Raw genomic sequence first — 22,451 nt, 5'->3', positions numbered from 1 at the left:
GGATTAATGTACCTTATGTTTTGTTAGCAAGAAATGCAAATGGTTCTATTAAGAGATTGCTTTAAAGTGTAAAGAGTTCTATTAAGAAATTGCTTTTGAATGTTTGATAAAGTTTATGAAATGTAAACAGTTATATTGAAGGATTGTTTTTGGATGTAAGTTTGTTAAGAATTGTAATTGAATATAGTAATATTTATGTTAGAATTATAATGTTAACCTGTTAATGATGATGTCAAGTGAGTCTTTAGGTTTGATGTGGTTGCATCAGGAGATTGTTAATTTAAAGAAGGACTTGGTACAACTAAGACTACATTTTTTTTTTTTTTTTTTTGGTTTTTCGAGACAGGGTTTCTCTGTGTAGCTTTGTGCCTTTCCTGGAACTCACTTGGTAGCCCAGGCTGGCCTCGAACTCACAGAGATCCGCCTGGCTCTGCCTCCCGAGTGCTGGGATTAAAGGCGTGCGCCACCACCGCCCGGCTTTAAGACTACATTTTATACCCATTCAAAAAGGCCATTTCACTTGAGATTTATATTATCAAGAAGGGGGGATTTGTAGAGGCCCAAATTGCTCAGGGTCAGAGAATCTCAGCTTGCTTTACCCAGCAGGGCTATATAAGGAGATGATTTGACCATGGGTGTGGTTACCAGGTGTTTGGAAGTGTCCACACTTGGCAGTATAGTGTGCTTTGATGTAGCAAGGGAAAGTCTTTTGCCTTTCCTCTTCACATGTTATATAAATCCCTTTTGAATAAACATGTGGGATGTTTGGTATTGACCTAGGTCCTCCTGAAGATATCCTGTATTTCTGTCTTTCCTCTTGTCATCTAGGTCTATCATTCTACTTGATGTTTTCTTATCCTGTCTCAAGAGTATTCTGGAAAAAGTGGGAGTAGGCCTCCCACACACTATCTCCTTGGATAAAGATCTTCTGGAGGCTCCACTGCCCCCAACTTCACTCACATTGGTTTGCCCTGATTAATGGTCTGAACTGTGTTATATACAGAAGAAGGCCAGAATCATCAGCCACAGCAAAGCCACAGGGAAGTCAGAATGGATATGCTTCACCTACTGTGGGTCAGTAGCTTACCCACAAGTCACCAGAAGTAAAAGCTTGTTAAAGTCTTGGAGAAGAAAGATGGAGAAAGCACAGGACTATAAATATCTGAGTGAAAATATAATTATGATGATTTCATACAGAAAAAGATAAATAAATGTCTGAAATAACTCAAGAATGATAATGGAAACATGACAACTTTTGCTAAAGAAATATAAAGATCATTAGTGACTATAATGAACAACCAGAGCTGACAAATCAGAGAACCAAGGATTGACAGAACACTGTTCCTGAATGCATGCAAGTGTCGAACCAAAATGCACAGGGAATCTGATCTGGTATGTTATATATGATAAAGATGAATAAGTCATAAGATTCTTCCAATAAAATAAGAGCTGGTTATGGTAGCTTCACTACTGAACTTCATCTTTTTTTAATAAAGAAGACAGATTTATGTCAAAATATTTGTATAAATTAAATGAAGTAAATATTTAAATTAATGTCATTGGGTCAGTATTACTCTGTTACCAAAACTAGACAAGGATGTAATGACAATCAAGAAAACTATAGACTGATTCCTCTTATGAACATTCATGCAAATCAGTTCAACATAAATTTCAAAAATCAAGTCCAATCAGCACATGAAACAATACTATGATCAAGTGAAATTTCTCTCAGTGATGCAAATTTGCTCAACATATGCAAATAAATAAATGAAATATGCCACATCTTCAGAAAGAAGGGCAAATCCGCATGTTGATCTCAATAGATATGCATTCAATATGTTTCCACATCTGTTTATTATAAAAAGCAATTTTCACAAGTTAGATTGGGAAGGAAGGCACCTCAATGTAATGCCTGCTGCATATGACCACCTCATAGCGAAGGTCATCTTAAGTGAAATTGTTTTTCTAAGAGCTGGCACAAGACATGAATGCTTACTTTCAACATTCTTTTCATTATAACACTGGAATCTTAGCCAGTTCAATTAGGCAGATGAAAAATAGAAAACATGCACACAAGAAGTGGGGAGGTTAAAACGTCTCTGTTGATAGGTGAAATGATTCAATTTCTACAGAAACCTAAACAATGCACATGAAAACTTGAAGTAACTCTTTAAGCTGTAAGAAACCAAGTCAACATGTAAGAACTAGAACCATTTTAATAAACCAGTAAGGAGTTTTCCAAAAAGAATTCTTGAATGAAATCAAATTCAGAATAATTACAATAATATTTCTGGGAATAAATTTGGTTAAGTAACCAGAAGACCTCTAATGAAAGTTACAAAACACAAATTGAGAAATGAAATGAGATATTACCATACCACAAACAACAATAAGAACTTTGATACTGTCAAAATACCACACTGTGGAATCCAACTCAACAATCCAAAGAAACCTCAATAAAAAAAACATATGGAGTATTATTCACACAAATTGAAAAAAATCCTAAAACTTCTATGAAAGCAAAATAAGCCCCAATTAACAAAAGGAATCTCAAACAAAGATGACCAAATCCTTGGAGACATCACAATACTTGCCATAAAGAAATACTACAGGGATGTGTTAACCAAGATATCATGGTACATGGTACTAACCACTTGGGTAATGAATAAACTGATTCATTGAAATAATGACTCAATGTATTGAATGGTGGAAAGAATAGTGTTCTCAGAAAGCAATTCACAAACCTATAGTCAACATTTTCTTCACTGAGGTATCAAAACTATGAACTGGAGAAAGTAAATCCTACTCGGAAGATGGTGCTTAGCAAATTGACTATAAAGGTAAATAAAAACTTCATCTACATCTTACCATATAAACAATCAACTCAGAATGGGTCAATGACTTAGTGTATGCCCAAACCTCTGAACTAACAGAAAACAAAAGAACAAGGGAAACATTACAAGGTGCCATTGTTTCAGCCCCAATCTCTTCACCGTACACAATGTCTTCAGGATATAACATTGCCATTTTTCAGAGGAATCCACTGCAGCTAAGGTGACTTGGACAAGACTAGTTTCTTCAACGTGTCATCAAGAATGTGGGAGGGGCCTGTGAAGCCCCATTTCTCTCTGGGGTTATTGATAGTTCATGGTCACTTGGGAAAAGGGGTTGTCATTTTCTTCTGTGGTGTAGCAAAAGAAAAGTTATCCAAGATCTAGTAATCCTACACACACCACCACCACCACCACCACCACCACCACCACAACACACACCCTCATGCAAGCAACCCTAGTTAACTTCAGTGTATTACACCTGCAAACAAGCATAAAAGTAAGAGGACTTTGGGAAAAGAATGGTGTTAGCAGGAGGGGAAAGGGATGAGAGCAGGCAAAACCTACATGATTCTGTCAGGGTACAAATAGATAAATACCATTTAAAAAACATCAATTTGGCAAATTATAGTTTGAATGATATTCACAAAGCATGTGAAATAAAATAAAAAGCAGACAATCAGGTTTGTATCAAGTAAGAAGTTTTCTCACAAAAAAAAGGATATAATCAATAGACTGAAGAGATAACCTGTAGAGTGAGAGGATATACGCTAAATTGTTTCTCGGAAAAAAAAGATTAATGTCTAGAATCCTTAAATTTAACAACTGAAATACGCCAATTTGAAGTGAACACAGATCAAAATGAACTTTTATCTAAAGAAGCAATATAAATATCCAATAGGTAAATGGAAAACATTCAATGTCATTGATCATTAGATGCACAAGTCAAAACTGTTAGGAGATGTTAGCTCACTTCATTAGAATGTGTATTAGCAGAAAAGAATTAGAAGTTATGACAAAGATGTGGGAAAAAGGCAATGCCCATACATTCTTGATAGGTACAGAAATTAGTGCAGCCATTAGCGAGAGCAGTATGGAGGTTATTTAAAAATTAAAAATGCATCTGGCATATGGTACATTATCTGCATTCTTGAGTAGACTCCGACCATGGAAAGAACATATTAAGGAAACATCTACATGCTGTGTTTAAGGTCTCACTACTCACAGTAGCTGAGGTAAGTGAAGCCTAGATGCCCATCAAAAGATAAATGTAGTGATATGTTAACAGACACACAGAGTGGGGAGGGAGAGAAGGGAAGAAAGCAGAAGGAGAGTAGGGAGAGAGAGATAAAGAGAGAAAGAAGTATATTCATCCATACGGAAAATGAAATCCTGTCACTTGCTAAAGTAAAAAGGGGGAACTAGGGGCTCATCATTCCTCTCCATATTCTATTCTTTCCCTTGTTTTATATATTTAAAATTTTTTATCGGTAGATTCTGCTAGAGTATCAGCTGCAGATAAGCACTGGAGGGCTCCTGTTGCAAAGATGGAAGGTTCTTTCTACTGGCACTTGGAGGAGACCCGATCTGGTGTTGGTGTGGGCCCAGGTTTCTGTTTATGTCTTTCCTCAGGACAATGAGGTTCCTCTTTGGATTCCTGAGTGCTGTGTGCACCCTGTGGCTGCTGTTGAGACCTATTGGGCCTTTGTGAAAAACTCTCCCCTTCTGATGCCAATGGGGATTGAGAGCCCAATATGGCCAGCTTTGGCGAGATTAACATAAGCCTAGGAACTGAAGTCATGTGGTTGGATTCTCCAGAAGGTAATGTATGGTAACTGCTTTTTCAAGTATGTTTGAGAATCTGTCACCCAGACACCTTGGAGATAAGGATAACCCTGAAGGTCACTGACCTCCATTTGTTAATAGTAGCATGCCAGCTAAGCCTTTTCATTTTTACAATCCTCTTTAAGCTGGTGTAGTACCTACTCTTCAGGAGTGGCTCTATGAAACATTTATTGGCCTCCTGAAATTCATTAGCCACCTTGAAGATACCTTAAAATTTATGAGCCTGAATGTAGCCATTATGAGACCATTAGTTCTGCTCCTTGTGAGCTGCCTGTTTTTTCTTTATGGTTCTTAGTTGTTCTTTTGCAGAGCTGCCAGCTTAATTTATGCTGGGATCAAGAAAAATGGGCCTTGGTGGTTCGTGTTCCTGGAGTTGTATCCATCCCAGTGGATGCCCACACGCTCCAGAAGGGAATTTGACATTGCTGCTGCCGTTGTTGCTGTTATAGCAGTGGTGGCCACCGCAGGTACTGTTTCTGGGGTTACCATTTCATAATTGGTTACTACAGCTACCACAGTGGAGACCCTGGCAGCAAAAGTAGCTACCACAGTTAATCTTTCATTCTATTGGTCATGATAAATTTAATTCAATAGTTATATACATTTCAATTGGCTTTGAAAATTATAAATTTATAAATTCAAGTTCCATTTGCTTTTGGTATACCATCTTAGAAGGACTCCAATTTGCAGTAAGACTCATTAAGAAAGGGAATGGCGCCGGGCGGTGGTGGTGCACACCTTTAATCCCAGCACTCGGGAGACAGAGCCAGGAGGGTCTCTGTGAGTTCAAGGCCAGCCTGGGCTACCAAGTGAGTTCCAGGAAAGGCGCAAAGCTACACAGAGAAACCCTGTCTCAAAAAAAAAAAAAAAAAAAAAAAAAAAAAAAAAAAAAAAAAAAGAAAGAAAGAAAGAAAGAAAGAAAGAAAGGGAATGGCTCAGTTGCCTTTAGCTTACTGGCTATGGGTGGGTTAGGACTTCTGTTGGTCTTTTCTGTGTCAAACACACAGATTGCAAGCCCAGAGCTACTTTGAGATCTTTGGCAGCAGTTAACTCTGCAGCTCACACACGATTGAGCCTGTATGATAATGAATATTCAGAGATGGGTAATGCCTGGGGGGGTGCGCTCACCAACCTAAGATAGAGCACCTGTGTGGCCTGGACAGGTGTCTCCATGACGGGTAAGGTGACCTGCTGATGTCCCACACAACCTAAGTCAGAAGGTCATTTTTTAGTAAAAGGGGGACCTGTAGGGCCCTGGCCCCCATTTTGGGTAACTGTTGCCTTGTTTGCTGACCTTGACCTTGATATCCTCCCTATGCTAATTCCTTGCTGGGTTCCACCCTCCTGAATGCTTAAGGGAACCTCCTTGTCTGTGTATCCTGCATAATGGGCTTTAACATCTTAGATGCAAGATTGTAAAACATGGTAGCATATTTCTGCCCTCCAGGGTTCTCCTATTGTGCTGTAAGCCTGTATTTAAGACCTCCTCCCTCCTTCAATAAACAGCATTCGACATTTAAAAAAAAATAAAACATTTTTATACATGAAATAAACTTTCCTTAGGCAGAAAAAAAAAAGAACCTATGTAAAGCCAGGGATATTAGCACTTAAAAGGCTGAGGCTGCCAGCACCACCACATGCCAAAATCCTGAGAGAGAACATTTGCCTAAAAGTAGGAATTTTAAGGTTAGATAATTTTTTAGTTGAATGATAAATGGAAAGAGTAAATAACAGTAATAGAAGTTGCTTTGCATTAAAAAAACGTTCTTCAAGAAAAAAAAAAGAACAACCTGTAACTAGGGAGGTAAAACTATGTGAAGACTGCCTGTTATCTCTTGTGCATGATAATTTAGTGGAAAGAGTGTTGAATTTTATGTATAATTCATGCAATTTTAAGATTATAATTTATAAAATTTCTCCCTTCCCTTTCTTCTCTTCAAAGTTTCCCATATATTCCCCCACACACACTGTCTTCAAAATGCTTGGCTACTTTTCACAAATTGTTATTATATGCATATACATGTATACACCTGCATATACACTAGTACATACATCTAAATATAACCTGTTTGGCTTCTATGTTTCTTCTATGTATGTCTCATGACTGATAATTTGGAATGGAATATCCAATTGGTGTTGTCTTCCCCCAGAGGATAACAATTTTATAAAGATTTAATTTTTTTGCATTAATGCCTGAGTGTGAGTGTGTGTGTGTGTGTGTGTGTGTGTGTGTGTGTGTGTGTGTGTGTATGTGTGTGTATTTACTATACATATTTCTGGTGTGCACGGATTAGAAAAAAAGCCATCTGATATCCTAGAACTAGAATTTTTGAAAGTAATACAATCAATACATCAATGATATCTCAACCCCATGTTTTGTTTTTGTTTTTGTTTTTTGTTTGTTTTACAAGAAAAAACAAAACATTTATTTTACTTGGAATCAAGAGAAAGGAGAAACAGGAAGGACAAAACACTAGTACCAATGTCTATGCAGGCCATGAAGTGCATGTTTATTATAAAATTATTTATAATATCAAAGACACGGGATCAACCTAGATCACACACATGAAATGATAAAGAGAATACTGTATGCAAAAATAATAAAATATTACTAACCTTTAAATACTAGAGTGCCCTAAGCTTCAGCAGAATTAATAGAGCTGGAAAATACCTTGTGTGATATAAGGCAAGCACTGAAAGATTAATGCCACACACTGCCCATCCCAAGAGGAATCTGGGAAAGTCTTCATCTGAGCAGAAGAGGCTAGGAGGCATAGTGGACAAAGAAGATAGAAGGAAGGTAAATAACAGGTCCCATTAACCAGCTGGATAGAAGAAATAAATTCTAGTCTTTTAAAGTAAAGTAGGGCAACTACTACTTTTATATATTGTATGAACTAGAACAGACACACACAAAATATCCTGCCGTAATGAAATGGTAAGGAACTGGAAGTGCCAATCACCAGACCGGGTTTTTATGTGTTGCCCCTGCCTAATGAAATGTCACACTGTATCTCATAAATATGCATAATTGTTACACGTTAACTTACAAAATAAAATAAATTAAAACAAAACTTCTCACAGGAAACTTACTACAAAAGTGGAAAAAAATCTTATTATTGAGTAAACATTAAGCCAGAATGTGATGTGCAATAAAGGCAGCATGCTGAGAGATCCATGAGCAAAATGGGTACCCCTCAACTTTCAAAGTCAGATACAAGCCCTTAACACATTTCCTCAAAGTAAACAATAACCCTGCAAATAAGAGGATTTCAGAGCAGTGTGCATCATGCATAGTTACTATAAATGTTTCTGCTATAGGCAGTGGTCATCTGAGCTTGATATGTGTGTTTATTTAAAGGAAAGACAAATTTTTCACATCTTTGGAACCCAAGATTTTTTTTTCCAGAGCTGAGAACCGAACCCAGGACCTTGCGTTTGCTAGGCAAGTGCTCTGTCACTGAGCTAAATCCCCAACCCCTCCAAGATTCTTTTCAATGAGGGGGAAATTGAGAATCTGGAGGTAGAGTTTCTACCTTTGTTGTAGGTTATATTTCAAAGACATGCTTCTTAAGAACTTGTGGGGAAAAAATCCCTGGTACTAATACACAAGAGATTTATTTTATTTGTTTGGCTAAAATTTTATTTACACATAAAAGAGAAGTTTTAAGGTTATTAAGTTTATGCTGTAAAAAAGAAAAGGAAATCTTTTTTTCCTACTTTCAGCAAGAAACTGTACACCTCTTATTTTTATTTACAATGTAATTTGATCATCGTATCACTAAAAATGCATGATAGTGTGACGCTTTTCTAATGGTCTTTGTTGCTGAATGGAGTCATACACAGCACCCCAGTGATACTTAAAATAACAATCAGTTCTTTGCAGCTTGTAATAAAACAAAATCTTTTCTGCTTTTCTTCTTCTTCCTCCTCCTCATCCTCTTCTTCTTCTTTTTTATAGCTCCCTCCAACCCAGAGAAGACTATAAAATCAAGGAAGAAATTGGTGTCATAAAAGAAATGTTATCAATATAATCTCTATGATAACAATACCAAACTGACAGAAAAGACACTGCCTTTCAGAATCTAACACCCTGACCAATGCATATCATGATTGAATCCCTCCCCCTCTCACTTCAGTAAAGAGAGAAGTGTTGAAGTAGGTGACTGTGGTGATAACAAAAGGTAGAAAAAAATGGTCCTGTTTCTCAGTGAAATTTCCAGGTGTTTCTATTCACAGAAATGAACTTTCAAAAGATAGGGCCAGTCTGAAGCTCCTCTCAGCTCTCACTTTGCCCCCATTTGATTTCTCATAGAATGCCATGTTGTCACAGAGGCTTTGTGTACAAAAAAACAGTGTTCCCTTCATCTCTAGATTGTCTGTTGCAGAATATCATTTTAAGATGTGTTACATTTGTTTATGCTGTGGAATATTTGTTTAATGATGCAAAGCTGTGTTGCATTTCTTTAAGTTGCATTTGTTTCACTCTGTGAAGCTGTGTTACTGTGCCTGTCTAAAATACCTGATGGTCTAATAAAGAGCTGAATGGCCAATAGCAAGGCTGGATAAATGAAAGGTGGGGCTGGTAGGCAGAATAAGTAGATAGAGAAATCTGGGAGGAAAAGAAGAAAGAGCAAGAGAACAAGGAGAGGAGGAGACCAGGGACCAGACACCTAGCCACACAGCCAATCATGGGGTAAAAGTGAAAGTAAGATATACAGAAGTAAGAAAAGGAAAAAGCCCAGATGCAAAAGGTAGATGGGATAAATTAAGAAAAGCTGACTAGTAACAAGCCAAGCTAATGTCAGGCATTTATAATTAAGAAGAAGCCTCTGGGTGTGATTTATCTACGATCTGGGTGGCAGGCCCCCCAAAAGAGTAGAAAACAACCACCCACTTTTTGACATTCCAATGTGGGGCTAGAGTAAAAGAAAATCTAACAACAGTCTATCTCATTACTGTGCCTAAAATTTCTTCTCAGTATTCAGACGACACCTGACATATGGAGGGGCTAAGTTGCCAAAGCCACAAAGGGAGGCTTGACTGTGTCCCTTTCCACCCTTTCTGCAAATGACATGAGATTTCTTCAGGATATCTGGGCCTAAAATCTCTTTCCACTCTTTTCCTATGACTTCATATTATTTAATTTCCTAGGTTACTACATACATCCTTATCTTGTAAATACACTACTTTTCAAACTTATGCTCTAGCTAGCTGTGTGCACATAGCACTACTGCTAGAATTAAAGCCCTATGATGGAAAAGGCTCTATCTTTTTTCTCTTTAAACCTTCAAAATTAATTGGTAATGAGTAGCCTGGACATGATGTTCCTCAAATCGCCAAATACTGCTTTTTATTCAAATGTCACACAGTAATAAAACATGACATTTTTTTACAAAATTTAAACATCATAATAAAACAACTTTAAAAAATGAAATATTCTCCAATAATTTCATTAATTTTCCAAAAATATCACTAGAATTCTGATGATAGAATTTATTATTGTAAGCCAAAGATTTATTAGGGTTGGCAATCCTATGCCTGAAAGTATTTGAGATTATAGTGGGCCTCCGGCTCTCACCTGAAACTGTGTAATCAGCAGTCTCTGCCACTTTCTATGGGATGCACCCATTATTGTGTGTCTGAGTAATGATTAATTTGTGATGGAGTCATACTTTCCTGTTTGATTTTTTTCTGTATATTTGCAGGACTTGTTTTATTTCTCTTTTTTTTCCCTTTGGTCACAGTCTTATCAGCTAGTCTCAATATAGGTCATTCATGGAGGCAGTGAGATAGAAGGAGACAATACTGAGAAGACACTACTTTCCCATTTTATTGTATAGATAAAGATGCTTTGGGACAGAAGATTTGTTTTTTACTAATTATGAAGTCTTGGAATGAAGAAAACTGTACCCTTCTTGTTTATCCTAGGTTAATGAAAGTTGAGCTAATTAAATAACCAACTCTTATATTTTAAATTTAAATTAAATTTACTTGGTTATAAACACTACACATACTGAATGCCATGTGACCATGTGAGGTTTCGATATAGGTTAAAATCAGGTTAAACATTTCTATCACTACATTTTATTTAACATTTCTGTATGATAGAACATATAAATGATTTTTCTGGCTATTGTAAACACTGTATAATTGTTTTCTATTGTTATTGTATTTTTCACCTGTGTACTAGACTTCTCTAATCTAGCTATCATCAAGAATCATTGATCATCGTTTTCTTGTCCAACACTCCCTCCATTCTTTGCCCAGTCTTTGTTCACCACTATTCTAGTTTCAAGCTTTATGACATAATTTTTAACATTCTGAATATACATGTACAATGCAGTATTTTCTTACTGTGTCTGATTTATTTCTGTCAACAAGATGCTTTCCAGTTCCATCCATGTTGTTCATGTGGTAGGATTTCATCCTCTCTGTAGCTGAGTGGCATTCTGACGTGTGCTCACTCATATCACACTCATCATTCATTCATCAGATGAGGGATACTGAGGTTGTTTCCATTTCTTTGCTCTTGGCACTGTAGGGAATATTAGAAAACTGATTACTCTTCAACACACTGATCTTATTTCTTTTGGATGTTTACCTAGTAATTGGATGTTGAATGATATGATGGTTCTATTTTTCATAATTTGAAAAATGACCACACAATTCTTCATAATGGTTTTACTAACTTTCAGCCATACTAGAAGTGTTCAGATGTTCTCTTTTGTTTACATGCTTGGTAAAACTTCTTCATTTTTTGTTGTTGTTTTTGGTTTCTTTTTCTGTTGTTGTGTGCTTTGATAATTTAGTTTCATAGTGGAATGAGGTAACATCTCATTGTTTTCAATTGTACTTCCCTAATGGTTGGGGAAGTTGAACTTTAGAACAAATCTGTATGCATCCATAATCACATAGAACTAATGCAACAGCTTAAGAGTACCTCCATAAATCTTCTCATTTCAAAATGAATAATAGATAGTTACATTTGTCAAATGATTCAGTTCTGGGCAGGAATATATTTCAGTATGTAAAGTTTCTTGTCCTCAAGCCTGACAACATAGGTTAGATCCCAGAAACACACATGACAGAAGGCTCACAAGTCATCCTCTGACTGTCACATGCTCTTTGTTACCAACATAGACACACATGCATACAAATAATATAAATGCAATTACAAATTTATAAAGGATTAAATTTCTAAAAACTATATGTCTGTCTGAAAGTATTATATAAAATCGCAAAATATGTATTATTATTTTAAAAGTATTCAGTTTTAAAATCAAGAATACTTTTCCACATTGGATCATTTCAAGAAATACATTTGTAAAGGACATTTTTAAAATGAGAAATGCATGTTATATTTCATAAGATCTTGACTCCAGAAATTATATGGTCCAATTGAAAGTTAATTTCTTTTTTTTTTTTTTTTTTTTTTTTTTTTTTTTTTTTTTGTGGAGAAAAGGGAATGTTTATTCACTGTTGGTAGGAATTTAAAGTGGTACAGCAGCTGTAGAAGTCAATATTGATACCTCTCAAAAACTATAAATAATACTTACACATGATGCAAGTATATCATTCCTGTGCATATACCCCCACATTTTTAACTTTTCATGTAGATAGTTGTAGATCTGTGATTTTTTGCAGTTCCATTCGGAGGGCCTGATCCAGTGTGGACCCCTCAGCCATTGGTTCATAGTTCATGTGTTTCCATTCATTTGGCTATTTGTCCCTGTGCTTTATCCAACCTTGGTCTCAACAATTCTCGCTCATATAAACCCTCCTCATTCTCGTTAATTGGACTCCCAGAGATCCACCCAGGGCCTAGTCATGGATCTCTGCATCCAGATCCCTCAGTAGTTGGATGAGGTTTCTAGCACAACAATTAGGGTGTTTGGCCATCCCATCACCAGAGTAGGTCAGTTCGGGCTGTCTCTCGACCATTGCCAGCAGTCTGTTGTGTGGGTATCTTTGTGGATTTCTGTGGGCCTCTCTAGCACTTTGCTTCTTCCTGTTCTCATGTGGTCTTCATTTACCATGGTCTCCTATTCCTTGTTCTCCCTCTCTGTTGTTGATCCAGCTGGGATCTCCCGCTCCCCCAAGCTCTCTTTCCCTCGACCCTCGCCTTTCATTACCCCCACTCATGTCCAGGCTGTTCATGTAGATCTCATTCCATTTCTCTGTCATTGGGCGATCCCTGTGTCTTTCTTGGGGTCCTGTTTTCCGGGTAGCCTCCCTGGTGATGTGAGTAGCAGACAATTCATCCTTGTTTCATGTCTAGTATCCTGCTATGAGTGAGTACATACCATGTTTGTCTTTCTGAGTCTGGGTTACCTCACTCAGGATGATTTTTTCTAGATCCATCCATTTGTCTGCAAACCTCATGATGCCATTGTTTTTTTCTGCTGAGTAGTATTCCATTGTGTATATGTACCACATTTTGTTTATCCATTCTTCAGTTGAAGGGCATCTGGGTTGTTTCCATGTTCTGGCTATTACAAACAATGCTGATATGAACATAGCTGAACAAGTGCTCTTATGGTGTGGTTGAGCATTTCTTGGGTATATGCCCAAGAGTGGTATAGCTGGATCTTGGGGGAGATTGATTCCCAATTTTCTAAGAAAGCGCCATATTGATTTCCAAAGTGGTTGTACAAGCTTGCATTCCCACCAGCAGTGGAGGAGAGTTCCCCTAGCTCCACATCCTCTCCAGCATAAGGTGTCTTCAGTGTTTTTGATCTTAGCCATTCTGACAGGCGTAAGGTGGTATCTCAGAGTTGTTTTGATTTGCATTTCCCTGATGATTAGGGATGATGAGCAATTCCTTAAATGTCTTTCGGCCATTTGAGTTTCCTCTGTTGAGAATTCTCTGTTTAGTTCTATAGCCCATTTCTTAATTGGACTGTTGGGCATTTTGATGTCTAATTTCTTGAGTTCCTTATATATTCTGGATATCAGTCCTCTGTCAGATGTGGGGTTGGTGAAGATCTTTTCCCATTCTGTAGGCTGTCGCTTTGCCTTGTTGACCGTATCCTTTGCTCTACAAAAGCTTCTCAGTTTCAAAAGGTCCCATTGATTGATTGTTTCTCTCAGAGTCTGTGCTACTGGTGTTCTATTTAGGAAGTAGTCTCCAATGCCAATGCGTTCAAGACTACTTCCTACTTTCTCTTCTAGCAGGTTCAGAGTAGCTGGATTTATGTTGAGGTCCTTGATCCACTTGGACTTAAGTTTTGTGCACGGTGATAGATATGGATCTATTTGCAGCCTTCTACATGTTGATATCCAGTTTTGCCAGCACCATTTGTTGAAGATGCTTTCTTTTTTCCATTGTGCACTTTTGGCTTCTTTGTCAAAAATTATATGTTCATAGGTGTGTGGATTAATGTCAGGGTCTTCAATTCGATTCCATTGGTCCACATGTCGGTTTCTATGCCAGTACCAAGCTGTTTTTATTACTGTAGCTCTATAGTAGAGCTTGAAGTCAGGGATCGTGATGCCTCCAGAAGTTGTGTTATTGTACAGGATTCCTTTGGCTATCCTGGGTTTTTTGTTTTTCCATATGAAGTTGAGTATTATTCTTTCCAGGTCTGTGAAGAATTGTGTTGGTATTTTGATGGGGATTGCATTGAATCTGTAGATTGCTTTTGGTAAGATTGCCATTTTTACTATGTTAGTCCTGCCTATCCATGAGCATGGGAGATCTTTCCATTTTCTGACATCTTCTTCAATTTCTTTTTTCAGGGACTTAAAGTTCTTGTCATATAGGTCCTTCACTTGCTTGGTTAGTGTTACCCCAAGGTATTTTATGCCATTTGTGGCTATAGTAAAGGGAGATGTATCTCTGATTTCCTTCTCCACTTCTTTGTCCATTGTATATAGGAGGGATACTGATTTTTTTGAGTTGATCTTGTATCCTGCTATGTTGCTGAAGGTGTTTATAAGCTGTATCAGTTCCTTGGTGGAATCTTTGGGGTCGCTCAAGTATACTATCATGTCATCTGCAAATAGGGAAAGCTTGACTTCTTCCTTTCCAATTTGTTTCCCTTTAATCTCCTTATGTTGTCTTATTGCTCTGGCTAGAACTTCAAGTACTATATTGAATAAGTATGGGGAGAGTGGACAGCCTTGCCTCGTTCCTGATTTTAGTGGAATTGCTTTGAGTTTCTCTCCATTTAATTTGATGTTGGCTGTTGGCTTGCTGTAAATTGCCTTTATTATGTTTAGGTATGTTCCCTGTATTCCTGATCGCTCTAATACCTTTATCATGAAGGGGTGTTGGATTTTGTCAAATGCCTTTTCTGCATCCAGTGAGATGATCATATGGTTTTTTTCTTTGAGTTTGTTTATATGGTGTATTATATTGACGGACTTTCGTATGTTGAACCACCCTTGCATCCCTGGAATGAATCCTACTTGATCATGGTGGATAATTGTTTTGATGTGTTCTTGGAGTCTGTTTGCCAGTATTTTATTGAGTATTTTTGCATCAATGTTCATGAGGGAGATTGGTCTGTAGTTCTCTTTCTTTGTTGTATCCTTGTTTGGTTTAGGAATTAGGGTAATTGTAGCCTCGTAGAAGGAGTTTGGTAATGTTCCTTCTGTTTCTATTGTGTGGAACAATTTAGAGAGTATTGGTATTAACTCTTCTTTGAAGATCTGGTAGAATTCTGCGCTGAAACCATCTGGTCCTGGGCTTTTTTTGGTTGGGAGACTTTTAATGACTGTTTCTATTTCGTTAGGGGTTATTGGACTATTTAAATAGTTTATCTGGTCTTGATTTAACTTAGGTATGTGGTACCTATCCAGAAAGTTATCCATTTCTTTTAGGTTTTCCAGTTTTGTCGAATAGAGGTTTTTGAAGTATGACCTGATGATTCTCTGGATTTCCTCAATGTCTGTTGTTATGTCCCCCTTTTCATTTCTGATTTTGTTGATTTGGATGCTCTCTCTCTGTCTTTTGGTTAGTTTGGATAAGGGCTTGTCTATCTTGTTGATTTTCTCAAAGAACCAACTCTTTGTTTCATTAATTTTTTGTATTGTTCTCTTTTATTGATTTCAGCTCTCACTTTGATAATTTCCTGGCGTCTATTTTTCCTGGGAGACTGTGCTTCTTCTTGTTCTAGAGCTTTCAGGTATGCTGTTAAGTCTCTAGTGTGAGATTTCTCCAACTTATTTATGTGGGCATTTAGTGCTATGAATTTCCCTCTTAGTACTGCTTTCATAGTGTCCCATAAATTTGGATATGTGGTGTCTTCATTTTCATTGTTCTCTAGGAAGTCTTTAATTTCTTTCTTTATTTCTTCCTTAACCCATTGGTGATTCAGTTGGGTATTATTCAGTTTCCATGAGATTGCAGGTTTTCTGTAGTTTTTGTTGTTGTTGAAATCCAACTTTAGACCATGGTGGTCTGATAGAACACAGGAGGTTATTCCAATTCTTTTGTATCTGTTTAGATTTGTTTTGTGGCCAAGTATGTGGTCAATTTTAGAGAAGGTTCCATGGGGTGCTGAGAAGAAGGTATATTCTTTTTTGTTAGGATGGAATGTTCTGTAGATATCGATTAAGTCCATTTGAGTCATGACATCAGTTAAGTCCTTTATTTCTCTGTTAAGTTTCAATTTGGGAGATCTGTCCAGTGGTGAAAGTGGGGTGTTGAGGTCTCCCACTATTAATGTGTGGGGTTTTATATGTGATTTAAGCTTTAGTAATGTTTCTTTTACATATGTGGGTGCCCTTGTGTTTGGGGCATAAATATTCAGAATTGAGACTTCATCTTGGTGGATCTTTCCTGTGATGAGTATGTAATGCCCTTCTTGATCTCTTTTGATTGATTTTAGTTTGAAGTCTATTTTGCTGGATATCAGGATGGCTACACCCGCTTGTTTCTTAAGACCGTTTGATTGGAAAGTCTTTTCCCAGCCTTTTATTTTTAGGTAGTGTCTATCTTCGAATTTGAGATGTGTTTCTTGTATGCAGCAGAAAGATGGGTCCTGCTTTCGTATCCATTCTGTAAGCCTATGTCTTTTTATAGGTGAATTAAGTCCATTGATATTGAGGGAAATTAATGACCAGTGATTGTTCATTCCTGTTATTTTTTGGTGGTGATGTGTGGGTACTTCTATACGTTGGGGTTTACTGCTGTGGCTTTATCTGTTGCCTGTGTTTTCGAGGGTGTATCTGACTTCCTTAGGTTGGAATTTTCCTTCTAGTGCTTTCTGTAGGGCTGGGTTTGTGGATAAGTATTGTTTAAATCTGGCTTTGTCATGGAATGTCTTGTTCACTCCATCTATGGTGATTGAAAGTTTTGCTGGGTATATTAGTCTAGGCTGACATCCATGGTCTCTTAGTGTCTGCATTACATCTGTCCAGGTTCTTCTGGCTTTCAAAGTCTCCATTGAGAAATCGGGTGTTATTCTGATGGGTTTGCCTTTATATGTCACTTGGCCTTTTTCCTTTGCTGCTCTTAATATTCTTTCTTTATTCTGTACGTTTAGTTGTTTAACTATTATGTGGCGAGGGGACTTTTTTTGGGGGTCTATTCTGTTTGGTGTTCTATAAGCTTCTTGTATCTTCATAGGCATTTCCTTCTTTAAGTTGGGAAAGTTTTCTTCTATGATCTTGTTGAATATATTTTCTGTGCCCTTGAGTTGGTATTCCTCTCCTTCTTCGACCCCTATTATTCTTAGGTTTGGTCTTTTCATGGTGTCCCAAATTTCTTGGACATTTTGGTTCATGACTTTGTTGGCTTTAGTGTTTTCTTTGACTGATGAATGTATTTCTTCTACTGTATCTTCAACGCTAGAGATCCTCTCTTCCATCTCTTGCATTCTGTTGATTATACTTGCATCTGAAGTTCCCAATCGTTTTCTCAGATTTTCTATTTCCAGCATTCCCTCTGTTTGTGTCTTCTTCATTTTTTCTATTTCGCTTTTCAGGTCTTGGACTGTTTCCTTCATTTGTTTCATTGATTTTTCTTGATTTTCTCTCAGTATTTTATTGTTTTCTTCCAGGACTTTATTGATTTCTTCTAATTTGTTTGCCCTTTCCTCTAGTTGTTTACAGCGTTCTTCACATTTTTTTGTCTTTTCCTCTACACAAGCCTCTAGCTTCTTCATGATGTCATTCATAAGGCTGTTTTCTTCTGCTTCTTCCAATTTCTGATGTTCAGGTCTAGGTGTTGGAGGAGGGCTAGGGCCTGGTGATGCTGTATTGCTATTCATTTTGTTGTATATGTTTCTGCCTTGACGTCTGCCCATCTCCTTGTGCTTCGTTACTGGCCTTATCAGCACACTTGGTTCAGCCAGACCAGTATTCCAAAAGGGAAGTCCGGAGCAAGATGGGAGCTGAGGGCCGGCCTCTAAGTCTCAGGCGGATGGGCGTGGGGGCAGGGCGTGGAGACTGCAGGGTCTGCCAGGGGTCTTGGAGAAGGGGATCCTTCCCGGTGGGGCTAGCAGGGAACCTGCCCGGTGGCCAGAACCTGGGGCCAAGTTGGGCAGGTCTTCCCTGGAGTGGCTGGTGCCCAGGGATGGGGTCCGGGGCAAGGAAGGGCACTCACCAGTTTTCCAAAAGGGAAGTCCGGAGCAAGATGGGAGCTGGGGGCCAGCCTCCAAGTCTCAGGAAGAGGCTTGGGGCTCAGGCGGATGGGAGTGGGGGCAGGGCGTGGAGACTGCAGGGTCTGCCAGGGGTCTTGGAGAAGGGGATCCTTCCCGGTGGGGCTAGCAGGGAACCTGCCGGGTGGCCAGAACCTGGGGCCAAGTTGGGCAGGTCTTCCCTGGAGTGGCTGGTGCCCAGGGATGGGGTCCGGGGCAAGGAAGGGCACTCACCAGTTTTCCAAAAGGGAAGTCCGGAGCAAGATGGGAGCTGGGGGCCAGCCTCTAAGTCTCAGGAAGAGGCTTGGGGCTCAGGGGGATGGGAGTGGGGGCAGGGCGTGGAGACTGCAGGGTCTGCCAGGGGTCTTGGAGAAGGGGATCCTTCCCGGTGGGGCTAGCAGGGAACCTGCCCGGTGGCCAGAACCTGGGGCCAAGTTGGGCAGGTCTTCCCTGGAGTGGCTGGTGCCCAGGGATGGGGTCCGGGGCAAGGAAGGGCACTCACCAGTTTTCCAAAAGGGAAGTCCGGAGCAAGATGGGAGCTGGGGGCCAGCCTCTAAGTCTCAGGAAGAGGCTTGGGGCTCAGGCGGATGGGAGTGGGGGCAGGGCGTGGAGACTGCAGGGTCTGCCAGGGGTCTTGGAGAAGGGGATCCTTCCCGGTGGGGCTAGCAGGGAACCTGCCGGGTGGCCAGAACCTGGGGCCAAGTTGGGCAGGTCTTCCCTGGAGTGGCTGGTGCCCAGGGATGGGGTCCGGGGCAAGTAAGGGCACTCACCAGTTTTCCAAAAGGGAAGTCCGGAGCAAGATGGGAGCTGGGGGCCAGCCTCTAAGTCTCAGGAAGAGGCTTGGGGCTCAGGGGGATGGGAGTGGGGGCAGGGCGTGGAGACTGCAGGGTCTGCCAGGGGTCTTGGAGAAGGGGATCCTTCCCGGTGGGGCTAGCAGGGAACCTGCCCGGTGGCCAGAACCTGGGGCCAAGTTGGGCAGGTCTTCCCTGGAGTGGCTGGTGCCCAGGGACGGGGTCTGGGGCAAGGAAGGGTACTCACCAGTTTTCCAAAAGGGAAGTCCGGAGCAAGATGGGAGCTGGGGGCCGGCCTCTAAGTCTCAGGAAGAGGCTTGGGGCTCAGGCGGATGGGCGTGGGGGCAGGGCGTGGAGACTGCAGGGTCTGCCAGGGGTCTTGGAGAAGGGGATCCTTCCCGGTGGGGCTAGCAGGGAACCTGCCCGGTGGCCAGAACCTGGGGCCAAGTTGGGCAGGTCTTCCCTGGAGTGGCTGGTGCCCAGGGATGGGGTCCGGGGCAAGGAAGGGCACTCACCAGTTTTCCAAAAGGGAAGTCCGGAGCAAGATGGGAGCTGGGGGCCAGCCTCTAAGTCTCAGGAAGAGGCTTGGGGCTCAGGGGGATGGGAGTGGGGGCAGGGCGTGGAGACTGCAGGGTCTGCCAGGGGTCTTGGAGAAGGGGATCCTTCCTGGTGGGGCTAGCAGGGAACCTGCCCCGGTGGCCAGAACCTGGGGCCAAGTTGGGCAGGTCTTCCCTGGAGTGGCTGGTGCCCAGGGACGGGGTCTGGGGCAAGGAAGGGTACTCACCAGTTTTCCAAAAGGGAAGTCTGGAGCAAGATGGGAGCTGGGGGCCGGCCTCTAAGTCTCAGGAAGAGGCTTGGGGCTCAGGCGGATGGGCGTGGGGGCAGGGCGTGGAGACTGCAGGGTCTGCCAGGGGTCTTGGAGAAGGGGATCCTTCCCGGTGGGGCTAGCAGGGAACCTGCCCGGTGGCCAGAACCTGGGGCCAAGTTGGGCAGGTCTTCCCTGGAGTGGCTGGTGCCCAGGGATGGGGTCCGGGGCAAGGAAGGGCACTCACCAGTTTTCCAAAAGGGAAGTCCGGAGCAAGATGGGAGCTGGGGGCCAGCCTCTAAGTCTCAGGAAGAGGCTTGGGGCTCAGGGGGATGGGAGTGGGGGCAGGGCGTGGAGACTGCAGGGTCTGCCAGGGGTCTTGGAGAAGGGGATCCTTCCCGGTGGGGCTAGCAGGGAACCTGCCCGGTGGCCAGAACCTGGGGCCAAGTTGGGCAGGTCTTCCCTGGAGTGGCTGGTGCCCAGGGACGGGGTCTGGGGCAAGGAAGGGTACTCACCAGTTTTCCAAAAGGGAAGTCCGGAGCAAGATGGGAGCTGGGGGCCGGCCTCTAAGTCTCAGGAAGAGGCTTGGGGCTCAGGCGGATGGGCGTGGTGGCAGGGCGTGGAGACTGCGGGGTCTGCCAGGGGTCTTGGAGAAGGGGATCCTTCCCGGTGGGGCTAGCAGGGAACCTGCCCGGTGGCCAGAACCTGGGGCCAAGTTGGGCAGGTCTTCCCTGGAGTGGCTGGTGCCCAGGGATGGGGTCCGGGGCAAGGAAGGGCACTCACCAGTTTTCCAAAAGGGAAGTCCGGAGCAAGATGGGAGCTGGGGGCCAGCCTCTAAGTCTCAGGAAGAGGCTTGGGGCTCAGGGGGATGGGAGTGGGGGCAGGGCGTGGAGACTGCAGGGTCTGCCAGGGGTCTTGGAGAAGGGGATCCTTCCCGGTGGGGCTAGCAGGGAACCTGCCCCGGTGGCCAGAACCTGGGGCCAAGTTGGGCAGGTCTTCCCTGGAGTGGCTGGTGCCCAGGGACGGGGTCTGGGGCAAGGAAGGGTACTCACCAGTTTTCCAAAAGGGAAGTCCGGAGCAAGATGGGAGCTGGGGGCCGGCCTCTAAGTCTCAGGAAGAGGCTTGGGGCTCAGGCGGATGGGCGTGGGGGCAGGGCGTGGAGACTGCAGGGTCTGCCAGGGGTCTTGGAGAAGGGGATCCTTCCCGGTGGGGCTAGCAGGGAACCTGCCCGGTGGCCAGAACCTGGGGCCAAGTTGGGCAGGTCTTCCCTGGAGTGGCTGGTGCCCAGGGATGGGGTCCGGGGCAAGGAAGGGCACTCACCAGTTTTCCAAAAGGGAAGTCCGGAGCAAGATGGGAGCTGGGGGCCAGCCTCTAAGTCTCAGGAAGAGGCTTGGGGCTCAGGGGGATGGGAGTGGGGGCAGGGCGTGGAGACTGCAGGGTCTGCCAGGGGTCTTGGAGAAGGGGATCCTTCCCGGTGGGGCTAGCAGGGAACCTGCCCGGTGGCCAGAACCTGGGGCCAAGTTGGGCAGGTCTTCCCTGGAGTGGCTGGTGCCCAGGGATGGGGTCCGGGGCAAGGAAGGGCACTCACCAGTTTTCCAAAAGGGAAGTCCGGAGCAAGATGGGAGCTGGGGGCCAGCCTCTAAGTCTCAGGAAGAGGCTTGGGGCTCAGGCGGATGGGAGTGGGGGCAGGGCGTGGAGACTGCAGGGTCTGCCAGGGGTCTTGGAGAAGGGGATCCTTCCCGGTGGGGCTAGCAGGGAACCTGCTGGGTGGCCAGAACCTGGGGCCAAGTTGGGCAGGTCTTCCCTGGAGTGGCTGGTGCCCAGGGACGGGGTCTGGGGCAAGGAAGGGTACTCACCAGTTTTCCAAAAGGGAAGTCCGGAGCAAGATGGGAGCTGGGGGCCAGCCTCTAAGTCTCAGGAAGAGGCTTGGGGCTCAGGGGGATGGGAGTGGGGGCAGGGCGTGGAGACTGCAGGGTCTGCCAGGGGTCTTGGAGAAGGGGATCCTTCCCGGTGGGGCTAGCAGGGAACCTGCCCGGTGGCCAGAACCTGGGGCCAAGTTGGGCAGGTCTTCCCTGGAGTGGCTGGTGCCCAGGGACGGGGTCTGGGGCAAGGAAGGGTACTCACCAGTTTTCCAAAAGGGAAGTCTGGAGCAAGATGGGAGCTGGGGGCCGGCCTCTAAGTCTCAGGAAGAGGCTTGGGGCTCAGGCGGATGGGCGTGGTGGCAGGGCGTGGAGACTGCAGGGCCTGCCAGGGGTCTTGGGGAAGGGGCGGTGGGGCTAGCAGGGAACCTGCCCGGTGGCCAGAACCTGGGGCCAAGTTGGGCAGGTCTTCCCTGGAGTGGCTGGTGCCCAGGGATGGGGTCCGGGGCAAGGAAGGGCACTCACCAGTTTTCCAAAAGGGAAGTCCGGAGCAAGATGGGAGCTGGGGGCCGGCCTCTAAATCTCAGGAGAGGCTTGGGGCTCAGGGGGATGGGAGTGGGGGCAGGGCGTGGAGACTGCAGGGTCTGCCAGGGGTCTTGGAGAAGGGGATCCTTCCCGGTGGGGCTAGCAGGGAACCTGCCCCGGTGGCCAGAACCTGGGGCCAAGTTGGG

At 42.9% G+C, this 22,451-nt stretch overlaps 1 long non-coding RNA gene across 1 annotated transcript; it reads left to right on the top strand.

The window, feature by feature from the left end:
- Positions 1 to 345: 345 nt before the first annotated feature.
- LOC128100007 (uncharacterized) lies at positions 346 to 11,024 on the top strand. Its single transcript, XR_008214638.1, has 3 exons — positions 346 to 4,652; positions 4,986 to 5,143; positions 8,638 to 11,024. It is a non-coding gene; the product is annotated as an uncharacterized LOC128100007 (long non-coding RNA).
- The last annotated feature ends 11,427 nt before the right edge of the window (positions 11,025 to 22,451 follow it).

Source organism: Peromyscus californicus, unplaced genomic scaffold (assembly GCF_007827085.1).
Source record: "Peromyscus californicus insignis strain IS unplaced genomic scaffold, ASM782708v3 Scaffold_6__1_contigs__length_162567912, whole genome shotgun sequence".
Taxonomy (NCBI): Eukaryota; Metazoa; Chordata; class Mammalia; order Rodentia; family Cricetidae; genus Peromyscus; species Peromyscus californicus.
This window is presented reverse-complemented; position numbering and strand designations above follow the sequence as displayed.